Source organism: Idiotropiscis lumnitzeri, unplaced genomic scaffold, assembly GCF_059441095.1.
Source record: "Idiotropiscis lumnitzeri isolate Australia: NSW breed Sydney's pygmy pipehorse unplaced genomic scaffold, RoL_Ilum_1.0 HiC_scaffold_77, whole genome shotgun sequence".
Taxonomy (NCBI): domain Eukaryota; kingdom Metazoa; phylum Chordata; class Actinopteri; order Syngnathiformes; family Syngnathidae; genus Idiotropiscis; species Idiotropiscis lumnitzeri.
The window spans coordinates 916,902-937,830 of record NW_028283615.1 but is presented as its reverse complement, the minus strand read 5'-3'; the positions used below and the strand labels follow the sequence as shown (position 1 = coordinate 937,830).

Here is a 20,929-nt window from a genome sequence, read left to right as displayed (position 1 = left end):
AAAGCAAGGGTGGTTTAGTATTTTTTTATCGTATATAGTCTGTATAATATCTTTAACCTATGCTGATGCTGTTTAATACTGATTTAAATAATAATAATAATGTCATAATCTGTTGGTTTTACATGAACAAAACCTTTCAAGCACTTTTTAAAATTCTAAATACTACCTCTTGTCAGTAAGTTGGTTCACAGCACTGCCTTGGAGTGAAAGTGTGTAGTGCTGAGACAGTCGGTATGTGCTGAGTCGTCTGACGTTTGTGTGACTGGTACCCAGGAAGGTAGCAAAACCAGGCAGTGTGTATGTCGTACCCAGGAAGGCAGAGAAACCAAGCAATATGTATGTGGTACCCACGAAGGCAGAGAAACTAAGCAGTGTGTATGTGGTACCCGGGAAGGTAGCAAAACCAGGGAGTGTGCATAGATACAGACCCCAAAAGTGATTAAAACCAAATAAAGTCCCCAGAAGATCATCTGTAGTCAGGTGAAGGACCCTGTACTTTGTTCAACTCATTTACTCCCTTAGACGTACAAAGACGTCTTTTAATGCAATGGCGCCCTCTACCAAAGACGTATAAGTACGTTTCCTGTCTTTTTTACGTCATAGTGTACATAAGGGTCTGATGCAACCTCTGACTGAGAATCAGCCTTGTCCGCATTGTGAATCATGTAAAAATCACCCAGCAGGGGGCAGAGGTGCAAAAGATCCGCCTTGAATCTGCGCCAGAGGTACAAATGGGGGGGCGGGATCCTGGGGTAGACTTATAAGTGTGGAGAGCAGCGTGGGTAGCAGCAGCATCGGCAGCACTAGCAGCAGTCGCATTAGTAGCGTTAGCAATGAAATCCTCCAAGCAAATGACGATCGAGGAATGCTTTTTTGTAAAAAAAAAGCTTCCTAAAAGCATCAAGGCGATGGAGACGCTTTGGTTGAGAGGATGACGCTTCGTCGTCGTCACAACAAAACGGCGTCTAAAGAGGGTGCGCGTGCCTTGCGGCCTGCATCGCCTGCCTTCGGACAATAGCCAAAGCAGCTGAGAGTCCTCACCAGATCCCCCCCGAACGAGGAGGTAAGCGCTCGCAAGTTACCATTGAACATGTGGTTTTACCCCTCATGCTTTTATTGTACATATCATGCATCTTGCGGGCAGAAAATGTCGCGTAAATGTGCAGTTAGACGCGAGCTTGCTCGCTGACTTCCTCATCCGGCCGCCTCTATTGCACAATTACACGCGAGCGTAAGTCCTCGCCGACGAGGAAGTAAACGCTCGCAAGTTACCATTAAACATGTGGTTTTAGCCCTCATGCTTTTATTGTACATATCATGCATCTTGCGGGCAGAAAATGTCGCGTAAATGTGCAGTTAGACGCAAGCTTGCTCGCTGACTTTCTCGTCCGGGCGCCTATTGCACAATTACACGCGAGCGTAAGTCCTCGCCGACGAGGAAGTAAACGCTCGCAAGTTACCATTGAACATGTGGTTTTAGCCCTCATGCTTTTATTGTACATATCATGCATCTTGCGGGCAGAAAATGTCGCGTAAATGTGCAGTTACGCGCGAGCGCATCTCCTCCCCGACGAGGAAACAACAATACTGAATGGTGTGGTAATCATGCATACTTTCTAAAATTCACAGATTGTGCATCCCGCGGCAAGAAAGTTCCTCCTCGTCTTGTTGGTGTAAAGAAAGGTAAATTATAATATGAAACTTCACACGCCAGCAATAAAATGCAGCAATAAATATATATTTCCAATTGTTTGTATTTCTGTAATTTACAGGTTGTGCATCAGGAAGCAGTGGTTCCGGATGGCGTCACACTGGATGGCAACCGAGGAAAATCGACTTTACAGCAACCCCTGGACCACTGAATGCCGCTGCCCATTTGGAGTCTGAGGAGCCAGCTGATTTCCTGCAGCTGTTTCTCACGGATGAGCTTCTGCAGCACATCGCGGATGCCAGCAATCACTTCCCAGACAATTATTTTCACACAAACCCCAGTGGACAAACACAAGCTCGCCTATTTTCCACGGACCAGCAAAGCCAGACCACAACGAAAGTGTCGGGTCTGTTTGTGCAAAGGCAAACGGAGTGAAACAAGAATGTGGTGTGAACTATGTTGTGTGCCCTTGCATCAAGGCAACTGTTTTATTTTATATCACACAAAAAAAAAGTATGTATGACACTGATGTATTTCATTTTTGTACATAGTTCAACAGTTCAGTCGTTTAGTGTTATGTGCAAATAAATTTATTTTATCAAAAACATTTTTTGTGCTTTTTTTTGTTATTTTATAGAAGGCATGCATTATTTAGATGTTAGAGGTGTCATAAAAGCCATAAATAATAGTGTCAAAATTCAAATTATGGTCAAAATGCATCAGTTTACAAAAAGCTCATTTTCTCAGTTTTTTCCCCAGGGATTGGAGTTTTCATGAAATTTAGCTATTTTCAAATGCCGATTGCTCAAGAATGGAAAAAGATAGGAACAAACATTTTTTTCTGTTGAAAGAAGAGAGTCTCATCTTTCTTCGGGTGTGCTCCATGTCTATATAGCATTAGAATACTATATTCTGTGGGCCTTGCAATATTAGTCAAAACCCAGGAAAACGCTGGGATTGAGCGGGTTGCTCCAGTGAAAATGGCTGGTATTTAATGAGTTAAGACTGGTTAGGACATCCGGCTCGCAGTCCCAAGGTGCAGGGTTCGATCCCGGGACCCAGCTTTCCTGTGTGGAGGTTGCATTTGTGAGTGAGTTTGAGCGCAGATGGTTGTTCGTCTTTGCGTGCCCTGCGATTGGCTGGCAACCACTTCAGGGTGTGCCCCGCCTACTGTCCGTTGACAGCTGGGTAGGCTCCAGCACGCTATCCTTGTGAGAATAAGCGGATTGGATATTACATGTATGTGTTTATGCCCTAGGCCAGGCGAGGGCAAACTACGGCCCGGGGGCCACATGCGGCCCGTTAAGTTTTAATCCGGGCCGCCGAACTTGAAAAAAATTTAATGAATAAACCTTGTTAATGTTTTATTTTCTAAACACTGTGGTTTTCAAAGACAAATATTATTGTTGGAATGCTTTTATTCACTTTCATTTAAAATTAAATGTATTTTTTTTCTCAGATGAGGTGAGGTTTCCAAAACACTCCATCCATCTGCTCCTGGTCCGGCCCCTCTGTCATATTTTAGAACCCATTGTGGTCCTCCAATCAAAAAGTTTGCCCGCCCCTGCCCTAGGCTTTGTGTCTTTGCTTGGTTGACTGTGTAATGAGTGTATGAATGCATTTCTTTCTACCAGACACCTTGGACTTCCCATGGCAGATTAATAATCTATTTTATCTATCCATCAGGGTCACGAATGTCATTTGATGAGTAGAGAATTTAGAGTCTCCAATTAACCTAATATACATGGATTTGCGCATGGAAACCTGAGAAAAAGCCCTTAGTCCTACTTTTCCATCTGAACCACTTTATCCTCACGAGGGTCACAGCCGTGACATCCCAGCTGACTTCAGAAAGTAAGTGGGCGACGACTCATGATCTCTTGGTTGAATAATATTGTTAGGGGCTCAAAATGGCCCTCTACAATAAAATGGCAGAAGAATATTACATACTCTCTGGCAGAAGAATATTGCGTTTTTTTTGTTTTGTCCAATTAACTTAAATAAAACTTGGGAAAATTTAATGATTACATGTAAACCAGCTGGTCTTCCCCATACCAAGCCCTGGCTAAAACTGACTGAAAAATGCATGATGTGTGCCTTTTAAACTCCTCGGCCCATCCACTATGCCAGGGATGGGCAAACTTTTGGATTGGGAGGGGGGGGGCACAATGAGTCCTAAAATACATTTAATTTTAAACGAAAGTGAACAAAAGCATTACAACAATATATATGTCTTTGAAAAACCACAGTATTTAGAAAATAAACCATTAACAAGGCTTATTCATTTAATTTTTTTCAAGTTTGGGGGGCTGGATTGAAACGTTTAACGGGCCACAAGTGGCCCCCGGGCCGTAGTTTGCCCAAGTGCCCTAAGCCAATTGATTCTAAAAAATAACAGTTTTCTTCATCAAAACAACATTTTATGATCAACATAAATGTTAGTGAGTACATAAAGGTATACTCATTCGATCTATCATAACCCCATGCACTTAGACTGTACAAAAAAAAGAAAATTTTTATTTTAAAACCTAGTATTTCGCCATGACGTCACACGCTAGCGTCAAGTGCTTGGCGCTAAAAACCCGGAAGTAACAGCGGCGCTCGGTTTGAAAGTGGAGAGTTGTGCATGGTAGGCGAATTCGGGAGAAATGTTTGTTGAACACGAGGACTGTGGCGTAGAAGATGGTTTAACAGCGATCTAGTGCGCACCCAACCGTGATGGCTGACCAACGAAATAAATGCGGACCGACGGAGTGGACTGACAGGACGTGGAAAACAGGTGTGTGGCATGTGTGCGTGTGCACGAATGTGGGAGCGCGTTCACTATGGTGGCAGCGATCGCAAAGCAGCAGCACCACTCCTTGACAAAAGTATTGTACTTTCTCTGATGTTTTGGGTTTGCTCTGCTTTGGGGTTTGTAGTTCTGGCCACGCAAAAGTAACAAAGCAAGTTCTTGGATGTCTGCTTTTTTCTTGAACTGTTAATTGGTTAACATCGTGGCTCTTATTTTTATCTAATGTATGGAGTTTGGTGGCTATCTATATGCACAACTATATTAGTTGCACTTGAAATTGCATACAGAAAATTAGTATAAATAGGTTACGCTATAAAGTATAACAATATTAACAATCGTTATTGTTGTTACTGTTTATTTATTTTATTTTGCAATAACTGTGCTCCAAGCTTAGCTGTTGTGCCAGCTGCCAAGTAAAAATATGTAATCTCACTCAATAATAGGAATAAATACTTAACTAACATCTCAATTTTTCGGGTTGGGCTGTGGGGGAGGGGAGGGTGGCTGCCTGACATAAAGCAGACTGTCCTGCACATGCGCAGACCAGCCGAGTGTGTGAAGTGTGCGTAAGTGCAGTACCGGGACCGACCACTAGACAGCGATCCTGAGTAATTTTTCCGCACACACATTTCTAGCACACTCGTCTTGTTTTTGTGACCTTCCTGGGAAGCCCTGAAACTTTGACAGGACCTCCCCCTGAGCTTCTTATCACTGAATTCAATGCTCTTTTTTGTGGGGCCCAGATTTTTGGTCCCCACAAAAATTTTGGTCCCCTACAGTGGGTGTGCTGTCCGATGTTGGTCCCCAACATGTAGCTTATACAAACACACACACACACCCCTACTTGTTTTTGTGACATTGTTGGGCCACCTGAGCAAAACTCACATTGTGGGAACCACCCTTTCTAGTGGTTGTACAGCTCTGAAAAAAATCAGGCAGTGTCCAGGAATTTAGTTAAACACAAAAACCACTTCAAATTACCAATTAATGACCTGGAGGTCAAATGAGTGACTCAAGTGCATGTAATTCAGTCACTGTAGCCCAAAGATTCTCTGGGCCAGTGGATGAACCATTATTCGTCTTGGACAGCATTGAAGCAGGCCGTAGCCTGGTTTCTAAAGCTGAAAGACTTACTGACAGAGTAAAGGAAAATAGAAAGGAGTTAATCACATTAGGTGAAGAAGGCAAGATGAATTTATTCAAGAGAACTGTCAAAGGAAAGTATTTGACCTGCGACGACTTGGATAAAGCAGAAAGAGAACTTGTGAAATACTGTCAAAGGCGAAGTTTCAAAAAAGATTTAGCCATATTTGAAAAACAAAAAAGGGTGAAGAAAAGTAGCCCACTTTACAAGTTCAATATAGTACTTCAAGATGGTGTCATGAGGGTTGGTGGACAGTTGAGCCACGCAGCCATGCCTGAAACAGCAAAACAGCAAGCCATCTTGCCAAGGATTCACATAACACAAAGCTAGTCCTGAGATACATTCATGAGATTACAGCTCACGCTGGAAGGAACCACATGATGGCTAATCTGCATCAACAGTTTTGGATACCTCGAGCTGCTAGAGTCATCAGAAGAGTGCTACCTGACGATCCGCCTTTCAAGAGAATTGGCGTTGATTATTTTGGTCCATTCTAAGTAAGTAGGGTTAGAGGACAAGTAAAGAGATACGGCGTGATTTTTACATGTCTCGCTGTACGAGCCGTACATCTGGAAATTGCATCTTCACGTGACACAGATGCTTGTCTCAACGCAATCCGAAGATTTCTTGTCAGAAGAGGACAAGTGAGAGAGATGTATTCTGATAACGGAACCAACTTTAGATCAGCTGACAGTGAAATGAAGAAATCAATCAAAGAATGGAACACTAAGTAAATCGAGAAACACTTGCTGCAAAAAGGTATTCAGTGGCATAGCAATCCCCCAGCAGGTTCCCACCACGGAGGAAGCTGTGAGCGACTTATTTGGTCTGTGAGAAAAATCCTGAATGTCACTGTAAAAGAACAAATTTCGGGTGAAGAAAGTCAATATACCTTGCTTGGTGAGGCTGAAGCAGTTATAAACAGCAGGCCTATCACAAGGACATCTTCCGACCTCAACGACTTGGAAGCACTCACACCCAACACTCTGTTGTGGCTGAAGGTCAAACCTGAGTTACCTCCTGGAGTCTTCTGTAAAGACGACCAATACGCCCCAATACGTACCTCTGGGAATGAGCTGGTCAGCTCTTTAAAGAGTATTATGTAAGTTGAAATACATTAATCCATTTTTCTTTTTTGGACCATCTTTAACTGTGTAGTGTGTAATGTCTAAAATACAAAATGATCAGATTTTAGGGTGCAGTTGACGACTGTGGCACAGGTCCTCGCTCTACAAGTGCTAATAGTCTTCGGCAAAGAGAAAAATCTGCCATAAGGTACAGAAAACATTGGCATCAGAGTAAATGGATGCATGTTTTTGCAATGTGCGAGGAAACTGGCGAACTCAGAGAAAACTACGCAGGCTTGGGAGAACATGCAAACTCTACACAGGAAGGCCGGAGCCGGAATCGATCCCACAACCTCTGCATTGTGAGACCATCGTGCTCACAAGTCGCCCACCGTGGCGGCCGTCCATTATGAATGCCATCCCACCATCCATTATCTGTACGGCTTCTCCTCACAAGGGTTGCGGGGGGTGCTGGAGCCTATCCCAGCTATCTTGGGGCAGTAGGTGGGGTACACCCTAAACTGGTTGCCAGCCAATCGCAGGTCACACAAAGACAAACAACCATCCGCGCTCACACTCACACCAATTTAGGGTGTCCAAACAACCTGCCATGCATGTGTTTGGAATGTGGGAGGAAACCGGAGAACCCACGCAGGCGTGTGGGAAACATGCAAACTCCAAACAGGAAAGCCGGAATCAATCCCGCGACCTCTGCATTGTGAGACCATCGTGCTAACAAGTCGCCCACCATGCATCCCTGCTAAATAAATGATTAATTTTTACATTTTAGTATTTGTGCGATCTTGTGTTCATGACAGCATTTTCAACAGTGTGGGTGTTTGTATGAAAGCATTTCACTCGTGTATGGGCATGAGCATGTTTCAGTTGTATTTATGAATAACAATAATTTCACAATTGTGCCTGAGCGCCTTTCACTGGTGTGTATGAGAATGTTTCACCTATGTGTATGAGCGCATTTGACGAGTGTATGAGCAACAACTATTTCACTAGTGTGTATGAGAGCGTTTCACTCGTATGTATGATAGCGTTTCATAAGTATGCATGAGCAACAACAATTTCACTGGTGTGTAAGAGTGCATTTCAGAAGTGTGAAGCGATTCCTGACTTTTGTCCCCAACGGCACCTCATACTCCCCATCTCCCGCTCACTTCTCCTGACCCCATGAGCCATCCCCGTTGCTACTACATGGAGATTTGATGTGTTTTTTTGTTTTTTTTGTTATTAGCTTCTTCAACATCTCTTCTGATTCTCATCTCTTCTCTGGCGCTCGTCTCCGCCTGTCTGATTTGAAGTCGACCTCAGAATTTGCACTATTTTGACATGACTTCTGTGGTAATCACTACTGACATATTGTGTCATTTGCTCAATAATACATTAAAATTATAATAAATAATTAAAATGGGTCCGGTGCCGAGCTCTGGCTTCATATCTTTAAAAGTGGTCTTCTCAAATCTGTTACTAATGGCCTCTAAATCAGTTGTGGTAGAGAAGGGGCAAATTAGACCTTATGGCATCTTAATTTGGTCAAGTCTTGTACCCATTTTCAAGGCCAGCGACTATTGCTTTAGCTATATACAAGAAAAGGATTACTCTGAATATACACAACAACAAATCCCAGATGTCCAACCCAAATGTTGTTTCAAAATAATCCAGTTCAGATGATAAACAAATGTATTGGTATGTTGAGGTCATTATTTCAAATCAAAATATACACTTCTTTTTCAGACAATGGGGAGGATCGAAGAAGTGGAAAAGTTGCAGGAGTAACTTCAAAACAATGCAAAGAGACAGAATCTGGAAGAATGTCAAGTTTGTCCATGTTTATATTTCTGGAATTTAGTGGGCGTGCATCTCGAAATGTTTGGGGATGGTTCGGGCTGCCAGACAAGACTTTCACTGCGAGCGCTGGACCACTGGATGCTGCGGCAAACAGCGGACTTCTTGCAGCTATTTATTACCAACAAGCTACTCCTGCACATCAATGATGCGGATGGCACAGACTGCTTTGCAGACAATTATTTTGAGGCAAAACCAAGAGGTCTGTAAGCACTCTGAAAACAAAGTAAAATATTTGACACCCACGGCAAAAAAAGCCATGCTACAGCATAGGGCTGGGCGATAAACCGAAAATTTACCGTTACCGAAATTTATTACAATGACCGAAATCATTTTGCCCATGTCGGTAAATTCGATGAATAAAAAAAGAAAAGCCTTTTGTCTGCGGCAATGTTCATGCCCCTTTAAGACCGCTACAGCGCCTCTAGTCATGTGACTCCACCCGTCTGTCGCTCTCGTTGCTGGCGATTCAAATCCAGAAGCTTTCTCACCACCCACAACACAACCATGCTGTGCTGAAAGTTCAAAGTGAGAAGCAAGGTTCGACAAGTGACAACAGCCCATGAACGGAGGCGACACCATACGAGAGAACGTCTCAGAGGTGGACGCGATAGCTTAGCACATAGCTAAAGATAAAGCTCCTCTAGCTACGTGGCGCGCACAGGATTTAAACGCTTCATGAAAGCCGTATTTCCCGATATGGACTACATCGGGCCGGGAGCTTAGACATGTCAAGCATTTTGCATCTACATCCGACTTGTGGTCGGGTCGCAACATGGATCCCTGATTGAGCCTAACTGTGCATTACATAGATGACAAGTGGCGACTGCGCAGCAGAGTACTCGAGACGGCACATTTTCCCCGATAATACCCACTTGTTTATTTGGCTTGCATTGACATTTTCTTTCATTTTATTTAGCGTTTTTTTATTTGCCATTATTTACATCATGAGAGCATCTTGGCGCAATCTATTTGCAGAAAAAGATTTCGCAAGAGGTACCCTTTTTCTTTGTGACATTGTTCAAGTCATGCAAAGCAAGCTCAGGGTTCGCGGTTAACCGCTTCCCGATTGCCCGGGGCAAGTGAAATTTGGCCACGGGCAAGGTAAAATTATGGGCAACTTGCCCGACCGGGCAAGCATTTTTTAAAGCAGCCAAATATCTTTAATTTTGACGAAAACGGTGGTGTGATCTGTTTGTGTGCACTGTATGGTGATGGTTTAACCCAGACAACCCCTTATGTTTTGGTATGGTCCATTGGCCTTATCGGGGGCAATGGGCGGGCGCTACGGGGATCAGTTAGTTCAGTGAATGTCGAGTTAAAGTGGACGTCAATAAATCCCGCAGTATTGGAACTCGCTGTCGTAGCATCCTCATTTGAAGTTTGAAAAACACAACAAAAACCTACGATATTTTGGCCGAAAATTGGCGACGAGTTCGTTCAAATCCGAACATTTCGGATTCCTCTGACATGACTAAAATAGCTCGAATATTTTTAAGTAGACAATTCAGTTGTGAGTAAGGAAGGGAGTAATATTTGATTATTGGCTGTTAATTCATTAGCTCCATGATGTGACCTGACATAGTGTCAGTGACTGTGTTCTGTTTATGCTATGAAACTTATGGAGGCAGCACCACAGGCACTGGTCTTAAAGGAATACACAAATTTGCCACACTCATAATTTACTCATGTGATTCCTCAATTAATACGCTCTCCTGGACTTAAAATTGATCATCTGGATTGCTGTAATATCATTTTCCCAATTTAACATGCAGATTTGTTAATTATTAAAACTACAATTAACATTTTCAATAACTGCACAGGATGATACATTTGCTCTTGTGAGTAGGGTTTCATGGTTGACGATGAAAACAAGATTAATTTATGCTTATCAGATTATATGTTTATTTACATTTGTGGCGCACATTTTACAACCATAAACATTTTATTCTTAGAGAAAAAAAATTGTCACTTGCCCAAGTCGGGCAAGTAATTTGGCCACTCGGGCAAGGCAAATTTTAGTGGCACTTGCCCTATGGGCAAGCAGTTTTTAAAGTTAACCGCGAACCCTGCAAGCTATTTGGAATGTTCATACAAATGATTTTTGTACTTTTATTTTTCATTGAAAGTAAAGTGTACCAGTTGGTCAATAAAAAAAACAGTCAATATGCAATTCCTGCATTTATTTTGATTTTAGTCCACGTGGGAATTTATTGTGCATTTATCGTTATCGAGGTAAAATTGCTCGATTTCTCGCGATATTGATTTGAGGTCATATCGCCCAGCCCTTCTACAGCATGTATACAGTGTGAGACGTGTTGTGTTCACTTGCTCCAAGGCAATTGTTTTTAAGTGTATACCACATACCCAACGAATTGTGTAATTTGTATGGCAGGGTGTACACATGCGTTGCAAAAACACATGCACACACTGTCACTCACGCACTTCCGTATATAGTTTATTTCAGCACCTTTTGTCATGCTGTTTTTATTTTATAGAAGGAAAGCATTATTTTGATGTCTGAGCTGTCACAAAAGAAAAAATAGAACTGTTGAAGTCAAGTCAAGCTTGTGCTTGAAATGTTTGTTCTTAGTTTCTCAGTTTTTCGTGAGCAATGGGAATTCAGTTATATTCAAACGCTGTCAGGTAAAGGCTCCATATTTTTATAGCATTATAGCACACTATTCTGTGGGCGCTAGAATTGAAGGGTTTGCGTTAGTAAAAATAGGTGGGATTAAATGAGCTGAAGTGTATCTCTTGAGTGCTCCTTAAATATTTGCCTGTGTTGGTATATTTTATTTTGGTCGTGTCATGTTTATTCTTACCCTGAAAGAGACATGAGGTGTTCGAAAAAAATAAATGATTTTTTTTCCCGGTCAAAACTACCAATGGTGTCTGTTTTTTTTCCCTCCGTGAAATGTACGAGTTATCACTTTGACGCGCATGATGTCACGTGGCTGGAGGACTGGAAACTTGCACGAACAACATTTACGTTGAAATGTAACAATGACACATATATCGACATCTAACAAACATGCATGGGCATCTAACATTGACACTTACATTGACGTCTATAACATAAACCATTACAATCACATCTAACAAACACGGACATCTAACAGACACATCGACATCCATCATAAACATTTACATAGACATCGACATCTAACCAACCTTTACATAGACATCTTACACACATCGACATCTAACAAACATTTACATAGACATCTAACATAAACACATCTAATATAGACACATAGATTGACATCTAACATCGACACATTGAGATCTAACATAGACATACATTGACATCTAACAAAGACTGTTACATCGACAACTAACATCGACACAAGGCTTTGTCAAATGACACGTCATGACGACATATACAGAGACACAAGGCACAACAGCATATTTTTGGTACAAATTGAACCCGATATGTTAGCTACCTCGTTCGACTTAAAGGGTTAGCGAACTTGTTATGGTGGTTGAGGCGTGGTGGCTACCCAGCTCGTGTAGTGTATATTAAACTTAAGTTAATAATTTATGACCAGTAAACACGGATGTTGTAACGCAAAACAATGTTCAAATGTTAGTTTTTTTTCAACACATTTCATGAGAAAAAGCTCTACTTGTCTGTGAGAAATGTATGTTGTAGACCCATTATATAACACAATATTACACAATTTTACATTGGAATTTCATTTAATAAAACATTGACAATTATCTTTACAAACACTGTGTATGATTCATCTTTTCATTTGTTGTTCAATGAGCAAAACAGTGGCGATCAAAACAGTGCAAATTAAATGACATTTTATAGGTATCTGGCTGCAATACAGTGAACCCTCGCTACTTCGCGGTTCACCTTTCGCGGGTTCAGTGCTTCGCGGGTCTAAAAAATATTCGGGGGCATTGTAGTTTCGCCGAGCGGCACGACGGGGCGCTGGAGTGGTTAGACGGCCGGCGTGCGCCGAAGAAGAACGTGGGCGAAGAGGAGAGTGGACAAAGAAGAGCACGTTCCCCCGGGCACGATTTGGGGCGACGTTTCGCGCGGTTCGGACCGTACCAGAGCTCCGGCCAGCGTGCGTGGCAGTTAAGCCGAAGAGGAACAACTTCCGCCCGGGCACTAGCGGGGCGACATTTCGCTCCGTTCGGGACCGTGCGAGAGCTCCGGAGGAGACCGGCCGGCGTGCGTGGTTGTTAAGCCGAAGAGGAACACCTTCCGCCCGGGCATGAGCGGAGCGCGAGGCTGTCAGTTATGAATGAATAAATGAATAAATAAATGAAGAATGCCAGGGCACACCGGACGGCGTACCAGCAGGTAAAAGTCGAAGTAATTAAATAAATACAAAAAGAAGTAATTGAATAAATACAAAAATAATGGCTGGGGAATAAAAAAATGTTTTAATAATTTTTTTTTTTGTTATAACATGAATTTCACCCTCTCTCTCTCTACCCGTATATATATATATATATATATATATATATATATATATATATTATTTTATTTATTTATTTTTTTAAGCATTTTTGAAGGTGCGCCGCTACTTCGCACTTTTTTTTTTTAAGCATTTTTGAAGGTGCGCCGCTACTTCGCGGATTTTCAGTTTTCGCGGGTGGTCTCGGTCCCCATTAACCGCGATAACCGAGGGTTCACTGTAGTAAGTTACATTCTAATTTACATTTACAGGTAATGGAAATGACTACTGGTAACCTCAATTTAACTGTATTTCAGTCAGAATGCCTCAAACATCATAAAAAAATAAAACGTTGAGTATTATTTCTCCTTCAAAATGTCAGAAGAAATACTCTATAATGGCCTGACGACATCAACATAGTTTATAGTATATAGCAGGGGTGGGAAAACTTTTTTATTGGCGGGCCACAATGGGTTCTAAAATTTGACAGAGGGGCTGGACCAGGAGCAGATGGATGGAGTGTTTTGGTAACCTCATCTCATCTGAGAAAAAAAATACATTTAATTTTAAATGAAAGTGAACAAAAGCTTGTCTTTGAAAAACCACACTATTTTGAAAATAAAACATTAACAAGGTTTATTTTTTTTTTTTTCAAATTCGGCGGGCCGGATTAAAACGTTTAACGGGCCGCATGTGGCCCCCAGGCCGTAGTTTTCTCACGACGGTATATAGCATAGCGGCATAGGTTCCCTCGTCAACATCAAGTGAGTTACCCTCTTACCAAGACCAAAATACGGGGCTCCCCATCTCCCGGTCACTTCTCCAGACCCCAACAGTCACCCTCGTTGCGAGAACTTTAAGATTCGATGTTTATTTTTTTTCGCTTCTTCAACTTCGTGTCTGATTCTTTTCTCTTCTCTGGCTCCAGGATTCCGCTGTCAATCAGATGACGATTGAGGCGGGACTTCCGGTTCAAAGTCACCCTCAGAGTTTGCAACCATTTGAGATGGCTTCTGTGGTAATAACAACTGTCATAGGTGCAATTTGCTCTATAAAGCATTAAAAAAAAATAATAATAATAAATTACAAAAAATAGTCAAGTACAGCACTCGTCTCATAAACTAGGTAAGAATTTAGCGTTACTAACGTTGCTACACTATAAAGAGTGTTTTACTGACTAGCTAAACCCAGTTTTGGTTTAGCTGTTATAAAAGTTTGGTTTTTTAGTGCTGTAAATGCATTTTCAGCTCGCGCTGTACACATTTGCTATGAGAGGCATTATCTCATAAGGGAAATATTGGACAATCAAATTAATGACTGCCCAGGCTTCAGGATGTCTTTTTACACTATATAAAGGTGGAAATTTACATTGGAAACGTTTAGTTTAGCTGTTAATGAAGTTTCGGTTTTTTAGTGCTGAAAATTCATTGTCTGCTGGCGCTGTACACTTTTTCTAAGTGTTGCAATATCTCATGAAGGAAATACTGGACAATCAAATTAATCACTTTCCAGGCTTCAGGATGCCTTTCTACACTATATAAAGGTGGAAATTTACATTGGAAACGTTTGGTTTAGCTGTTATAAAAGTTTGGTTTTTTAGTGCTGTAAATGCATTTTCAGCTCGCGCTGTACACATTTGCTATGTGAGGCATTATCTCATAAGGGAAATACTGGACAATCAAATTAATGACTTCCCAGGCTTCAGGATGCCTTTTTACACTCTATAAATGTGGAAATTTACATTGGAAACGTTTGGTTTAGCTGTTAATGAAGTTTCGTTTTTTTAGTGCTGAAAATTCATTGTCTGCTGGCGCTGTACACTTTTTCTAAGTTTTGCAATATCTCATGTAGGAAATACTGGACAATCAAATTAATGACTTTCCAGGCTTCAAGGATGCCTTTCTACACTATATAAAGGTGGAAATTTACATTGGAAACGTTTGGTTTAGCTGTTATAAAAGTTTGTTTTTTTAGTGCTGTAAATGCATTTTCAGCTCGCGCTGTACACATTTGCTATGTGAGGCATTATCTCATAAGGGAAATACTGGACAATCAAATTAATGACTGCCCAGGCTTCAGGATGTCTTTTTACACTATATAAAGGTGGAAATTTACATTGGAAACGTTTGGTTTAGCTGTTATAAAAGTTTGGTTTTTTTAGTGCTGAAAATTCATTGTCTGCTGGCGCTGTACACTTTTTCTAAGTGTTGCAATATCTCATGAAGGAAATACTGGACAATCAAATTAATGACTTTCCAGGCTCCAGGATGCCTTTCTACACTATATAAAGGTGGAAATTTACATTGGAAACGTTTGGTTTAGCTGTTATAAAAGTTTGGTTTTTTAGTGCTGTAAATGCATTTTCAGCTCGCGCTGTACACATTTGCTATGAGAGGCATTATCTCATAAGGGAAATATTGGACAATCAAATTAATGACTGCCCAGGCTTCAGGATGTCTTTTTACACTATATAAAGGTGGAAATTTACATTGGAAACGTTTAGTTTAGCTGTTAATGAAGTTTCGTTTTTTTAGTGCTGAAAATTCATTGTCTACTGGCGCTGTACACTTTTTCTAAGTGTTGCAATATCTCATGAAGGAAATACTGGACAATCAAATTAATGACTTTCCAGGCTTCAGGATGCCTTTCTACACTATATAAAGGTGGAAATTTACATTGGAAACGTTTGGTTTAGCTGTTATAAAAGTTTGGTTTTTTAGTGCTGTAAATGCATTTTCAGCTCGCGCTGTACACATTTGCTATGAGAGGCATTATCTCATAAGGGAAATATTGGACAATCAAATTAATGACTGCCCAGGCTTCAGGATGTCTTTTTACACTATATAAAGGTGGAAATTTACATTGGAAACGTTTGGTTTAGCTGTTATAAAAGTTTGGTTTTTTAGTGCTGAAAATGCATTTTCAGCTTGCACTGTACACATTTGCTATGTGAGGCATTATCTCATAAGGGAAATACTGGACAATCAAATTAATGACTTCCCAGGCTTCAGGATGCATTTTTACACTCTATAAATGTGGAAATTTACATTGGAAACGTTTGGTTTAGCTGTTAATGAAGTTTCGTTTTTTTAGTGCTGAAAATTCATTGTCTGCTGGCGCTGTACACCTTTTCTAAGTGTTGCAATATCTCATGAAGGAAATACTGGACAATCAAATTAATGACTTTCCAGGCTTCAGGATGCCTTTCTACACTATATAAAGGTGGAAATTTACATTGGAAACGTTTGGTTTAGCTGTTATAAAAGTTTGGGTTTTTAGTGCTGTAAATGCATTTTCAGCTCGCGCTGTACACATTTGCTATGAGAGGCATTATCTCATAAGGGAAATATTGGACAATCAAATTAATGACTGCCCAGGCTTCAGGATGTCTTTTTACACTATATAAAGGTGGAAATTTACATTGGAAACGTTTAGTTTAGCTGTTATAAAAGTTTGTTTTTTTAGTGCTGTAAATGCATTTTCAGCTCGCGCTGTACACATTTGCTATGAGAGGCATTATCTCATAAGGGAAATATTGGACAATCAAATTAATGACTGCCCAGGCTTCAGGATGTCTTTTTACACTATATAAAGGTGGAAATTTACATTGGAAACGTTTAGTTTAGCTGTTATAAAAGTTTGTTTTTTTAGTGCTGAAAATGCATTTTCAGCTCGCACTGTACACATTTGCTATGTGAGGCATTATCTCATAAGGGAAATACTGGACAATCAAATTAATGACTTCCCAGGCTTCAGGATGCCTTTTTACACTCTATAAATGTGGAAATTTACATTGGAAACGTTTGGTTTAGCTGTTAATGAAGTTTCGTTTTTTTAGTGCTGAAAATTCATTGTCTGCTGGCGCTGTACACTTTTTCTAAGTGTTGCAATATCTCATGAAGGAAATACTGGACAATCAAATTAATGACTTTCCAGGCTTCAGGATGCCTTTCTACACTATATAAAGGTGGAAATTTACATTGGAAACGTTTGGTTTAGCTGTTATAAAAGTTTGGTTTTTTAGTGCTGTAAATGCATTTTCAGCTCGCGCTGTACACATTTGCTATGAGAGGCATTATCTCATAAGGGAAATATTGGACAATCAAATTAATGACTGCCCAGGCTTCAGGATGTCTTTTTACACTATATAAAGGTGGAAATTTACATTGGAAACGTTTAGTTTAGCTGTTATAAAAGTTTGTTTTTTTAGTGCTGTAAATGCATTTTCAGCTCGCGCTGTACACATTTGCTATGTGAGGCATTATCTCATAAGGGAAATACTGGACAATCAAATTAATGACTGCCCAGGCTTCAGGATGTCTTTTTACACTATATAAAGGTGGAAATTTACATTGGAAACGTTTGGTTTAGCTGTTATAAAAGTTTGGTTTTTTAGTGCTGAAAATGCATTTTCAGCTCGCACTGTACACATTTGCTATGTGAGGCATTATCTCATAAGGGAAATACTGGACAATCAAATTAATGACTTCCCAGGCTTCAGGATGCCTTTTTACACTCTATAAATGTGGAAATTTACATTGGAAACGTTTGGTTTAGCTGTTAATGAAGTTTCGTTTTTTTAGTGCTGAAAATTCATTGTCTGCTGGCGCTGTACACTTTTTCTAAGTGTTGCAATATCACATGAAGGAAATACTGGACAATCAAATTAATGACTTTCCAGGCTTCAGGATGCCTTTCTACACTATATAAAGGTGGAAATTTACATTGGAAACGTTTGGTTTAGCTGTTATAAAAGTTTGGTTTTTTAGTGCTGTAAATGCATTTTCAGCTCGCGCTGTACACATTTGCTATGAGAGGCATTATCTCATAAGGGAAATATTGGACAATCAAATTAATGACTGCCCAGGCTTCAGGATGTCTTTTTACACTATATAAAGGTGGAAATTTACATTGGAAACGTTTAGTTTAGCTGTTAATGAAGTTTCGTTTTTTTAGTGCTGGAAATTCATTGTCTGCTGGCGCTGTACACTTTTTCTAAGTGTTGCAATATCTCATGAAGGAAATACTGGACAATCAAATTAATGACTTTCCAGGCTTCAGGATGCCTTTCTACACTATATAAAGGTGGAAATTTACATTGGAAACGTTTGGTTTAGCTGTTATAAAAGTTTGGTTTTTTAGTGCTGTAAATGCATTTTCAGCTCGCGCTGTACACATTTGCTATGAGAGGCATTATCTCATAAGGGAAATATTGGACAATCAAATTAATGACTGCCCAGGCTTCAGGATGTCTTTTTACACTATATAAAGGTGGAAATTTACATTGGAAACGTTTAGTTTAGCTGTTAATGAAGTTTCGGTTCTTTAGTGCTGAAAATTCATTGTCTGCTGGCGCTGTACACTTTTTCTAAGTGTTGCAATATCTCATGAAGGAAATACTGGACAATCAAATTAATCACTTTCCAGGCTTCAGGATGCCTTTCTACACTATATAAAGGTGGAAATTTACATTGGAAACGTTTGGTTTAGCTGTTATAAAAGTTTGGTTTTTTAGTGCTGTAAATGCATTTTCAGCTCGCGCTGTACACATTTGCTATGTGAGGCATTATCTCATAAGGGAAATACTGGACAATCAAATTAATGACTTCCCAGGCTTCAGGATGCCTTTTTACACTCTATAAATGTGGAAATTTACATTGGAAACGTTTGGTTTAGCTGTTAATGAAGTTTCGTTTTTTTAGTGCTGAAAATTCATTGTCTGCTGGCGCTGTACACTTTTTCTAAGTTTTGCAATATCTCATGTAGGAAATACTGGACAATCAAATTAATGACTTTCCAGGCTTCAGGATGCCTTTCTACACTATATAAAGGTGGAAATTTACATTGGAAACGTTTGGTTTAGCTGTTATAAAAGTTTGTTTTTTTAGTGCTGTAAATGCATTTTCAGCTCGCGCTGTACACATTTGCTATGTGAGGCATTATCTCATAAGGGAAATACTGGACAATCAAATTAATGACTGCCCAGGCTTCAGGATGTCTTTTTACACTATATAAAGGTGGAAATTTACATTGGAAACGTTTGGTTTAGCTGTTATAAAAGTTTGGTTTTTTTAGTGCTGAAAATTCATTGTCTGCTGGCGCTGTACACTTTTTCTAAGTGTTGCAATATCTCATGAAGGAAATACTGGACAATCAAATTAATGACTTTCCAGGCTCCAGGATGCCTTTCTACACTATATAAAGGTGGAAATTTACATTGGAAACGTTTGGTTTAGCTGTTATAAAAGTTTGGTTTTTTAGTGCTGTAAATGCATTTTCAGCTCGCGCTGTACACATTTGCTATGAGAGGCATTATCTCATAAGGGAAATATTGGACAATCAAATTAATGACTGCCCAGGCTTCAGGATGTCTTTTTACACTATATAAAGGTGGAAATTTACATTGGAAACGTTTAGTTTAGCTGTTAATGAAGTTTCGTTTTTTTAGTGCTGAAAATTCATTGTCTACTGGCGCTGTACACTTTTTCTAAGTGTTGCAATATCTCATGAAGGAAATACTGGACAATCAAATTAATGACTTTCCAGGCTTCAGGATGCCTTTCTACACTATATAAAGGTGGAAATTTACATTGGAAACGTTTGGTTTAGCTGTTATAAAAGTTTGGTTTTTTAGTGCTGTAAATGCATTTTCAGCTCGCGCTGTACACATTTGCTATGAGAGGCATTATCTCATAAGGGAAATATTGGACAATCAAATTAATGACTGCCCAGGCTTCAGGATGTCTTTTTACACTATATAAAGGTGGAAATTTACATTGGAAACGTTTGGTTTAGCTGTTATAAAAGTTTGGTTTTTTAGTGCTGAAAATGCATTTTCAGCTTGCACTGTACACATTTGCTATGTGAGGCATTATCTCATAAGGGAAATACTGGACAATCAAATTAATGACTTCCCAGGCTTCAGGATGCCTTTTTACACTCTATAAATGTGGAAATTTACATTGGAAACGTTTGGTTTAGCTGTTAATGAAGTTTCGTTTTTTTAGTGCTGAAAATTCATTGTCTGCTGGCGCTGTACACTTTTTCTAAGTGTTGCAATATCTCATGAAGGAAATACTGGACAATCAAATTAATGACTTTCCAGGCTTCAGGATGCCTTTCTACACTATATAAAGGTGGAAATTTACATTGGAAACGTTTGGTTTAGCTGTTATAAAAGTTTGGTTTTTTAGTGCTGTAAATGCATTTTCAGCTCGCGCTGTACACATTTGCTATGAGAGGCATTATCTCATAAGGGAAATATTGGACAATCAAATTAATGACTGCCCAGGCTTCAGGATGTCTTTTTACACTATATAAAGGTGGAAATTTACATTGGAAACGTTTAGTTTAGCTGTTATAAAAGTTTGTTTTTTTAGTGCTGTAAATGCATTTTCAGCTCGCGCTGTACACATTTGCTATGTGAGGCATTATCTCATAAGGGAAATACTGGACAATCAAATTAATGACTGCCCAGGCTTCAGGATGTCTTTTTACACTATATAAAGGTGGAAATTTACATTGGAAACGTTTGGTTTAGCTGTTATAAAAGTTTGGTTTTTTAGTGCTGAAAATGCATTTTCAGCTCGCACTGTACACATTTGCTATGTGAGGCATTATCTCATAAGGGAAATACTGGACAATCAAATTAATGACTTCCCAGGCTTCAGGATGCCTTTTTACACTCTATAAATGTGGAAATTTACATTGGAAACGTTTGGTTTAGCTGTTAATGAAGTTTCGTTTTTTTAGTGCTGAAAATTCATTGTCTGCTGGCGCTGTACACTTTTTCTAAGTGTTGCAATATCACATGAAGGAAATACTGGACAATCAAATTAATGACTTTCCAGGCTTCAGGATGCCTTTCTACACTATATAAAGGTGGAAATTTACATTGGAAACGTTTGGTTTAGCTGTTATAAAAGTTTGGTTTTTTAGTGCTGTAAATGCATTTTCAGCTCGCGCTGTACACATTTGCTATGAGAGGCATTATCTCAT

The 20,929-nt window shown here is 39.8% G+C and overlaps 1 long non-coding RNA gene across 1 annotated transcript; it reads left to right on the top strand.

The window, feature by feature from the left end:
- Positions 1 to 758: 758 nt before the first annotated feature.
- LOC148315617 (uncharacterized) lies at positions 759 to 1,971 on the top strand. Its single transcript, XR_015840757.1, has 3 exons — positions 759 to 1,063; positions 1,630 to 1,683; positions 1,773 to 1,971. It is a non-coding gene; the product is annotated as an uncharacterized LOC148315617 (long non-coding RNA).
- The last annotated feature ends 18,958 nt before the right edge of the window (positions 1,972 to 20,929 follow it).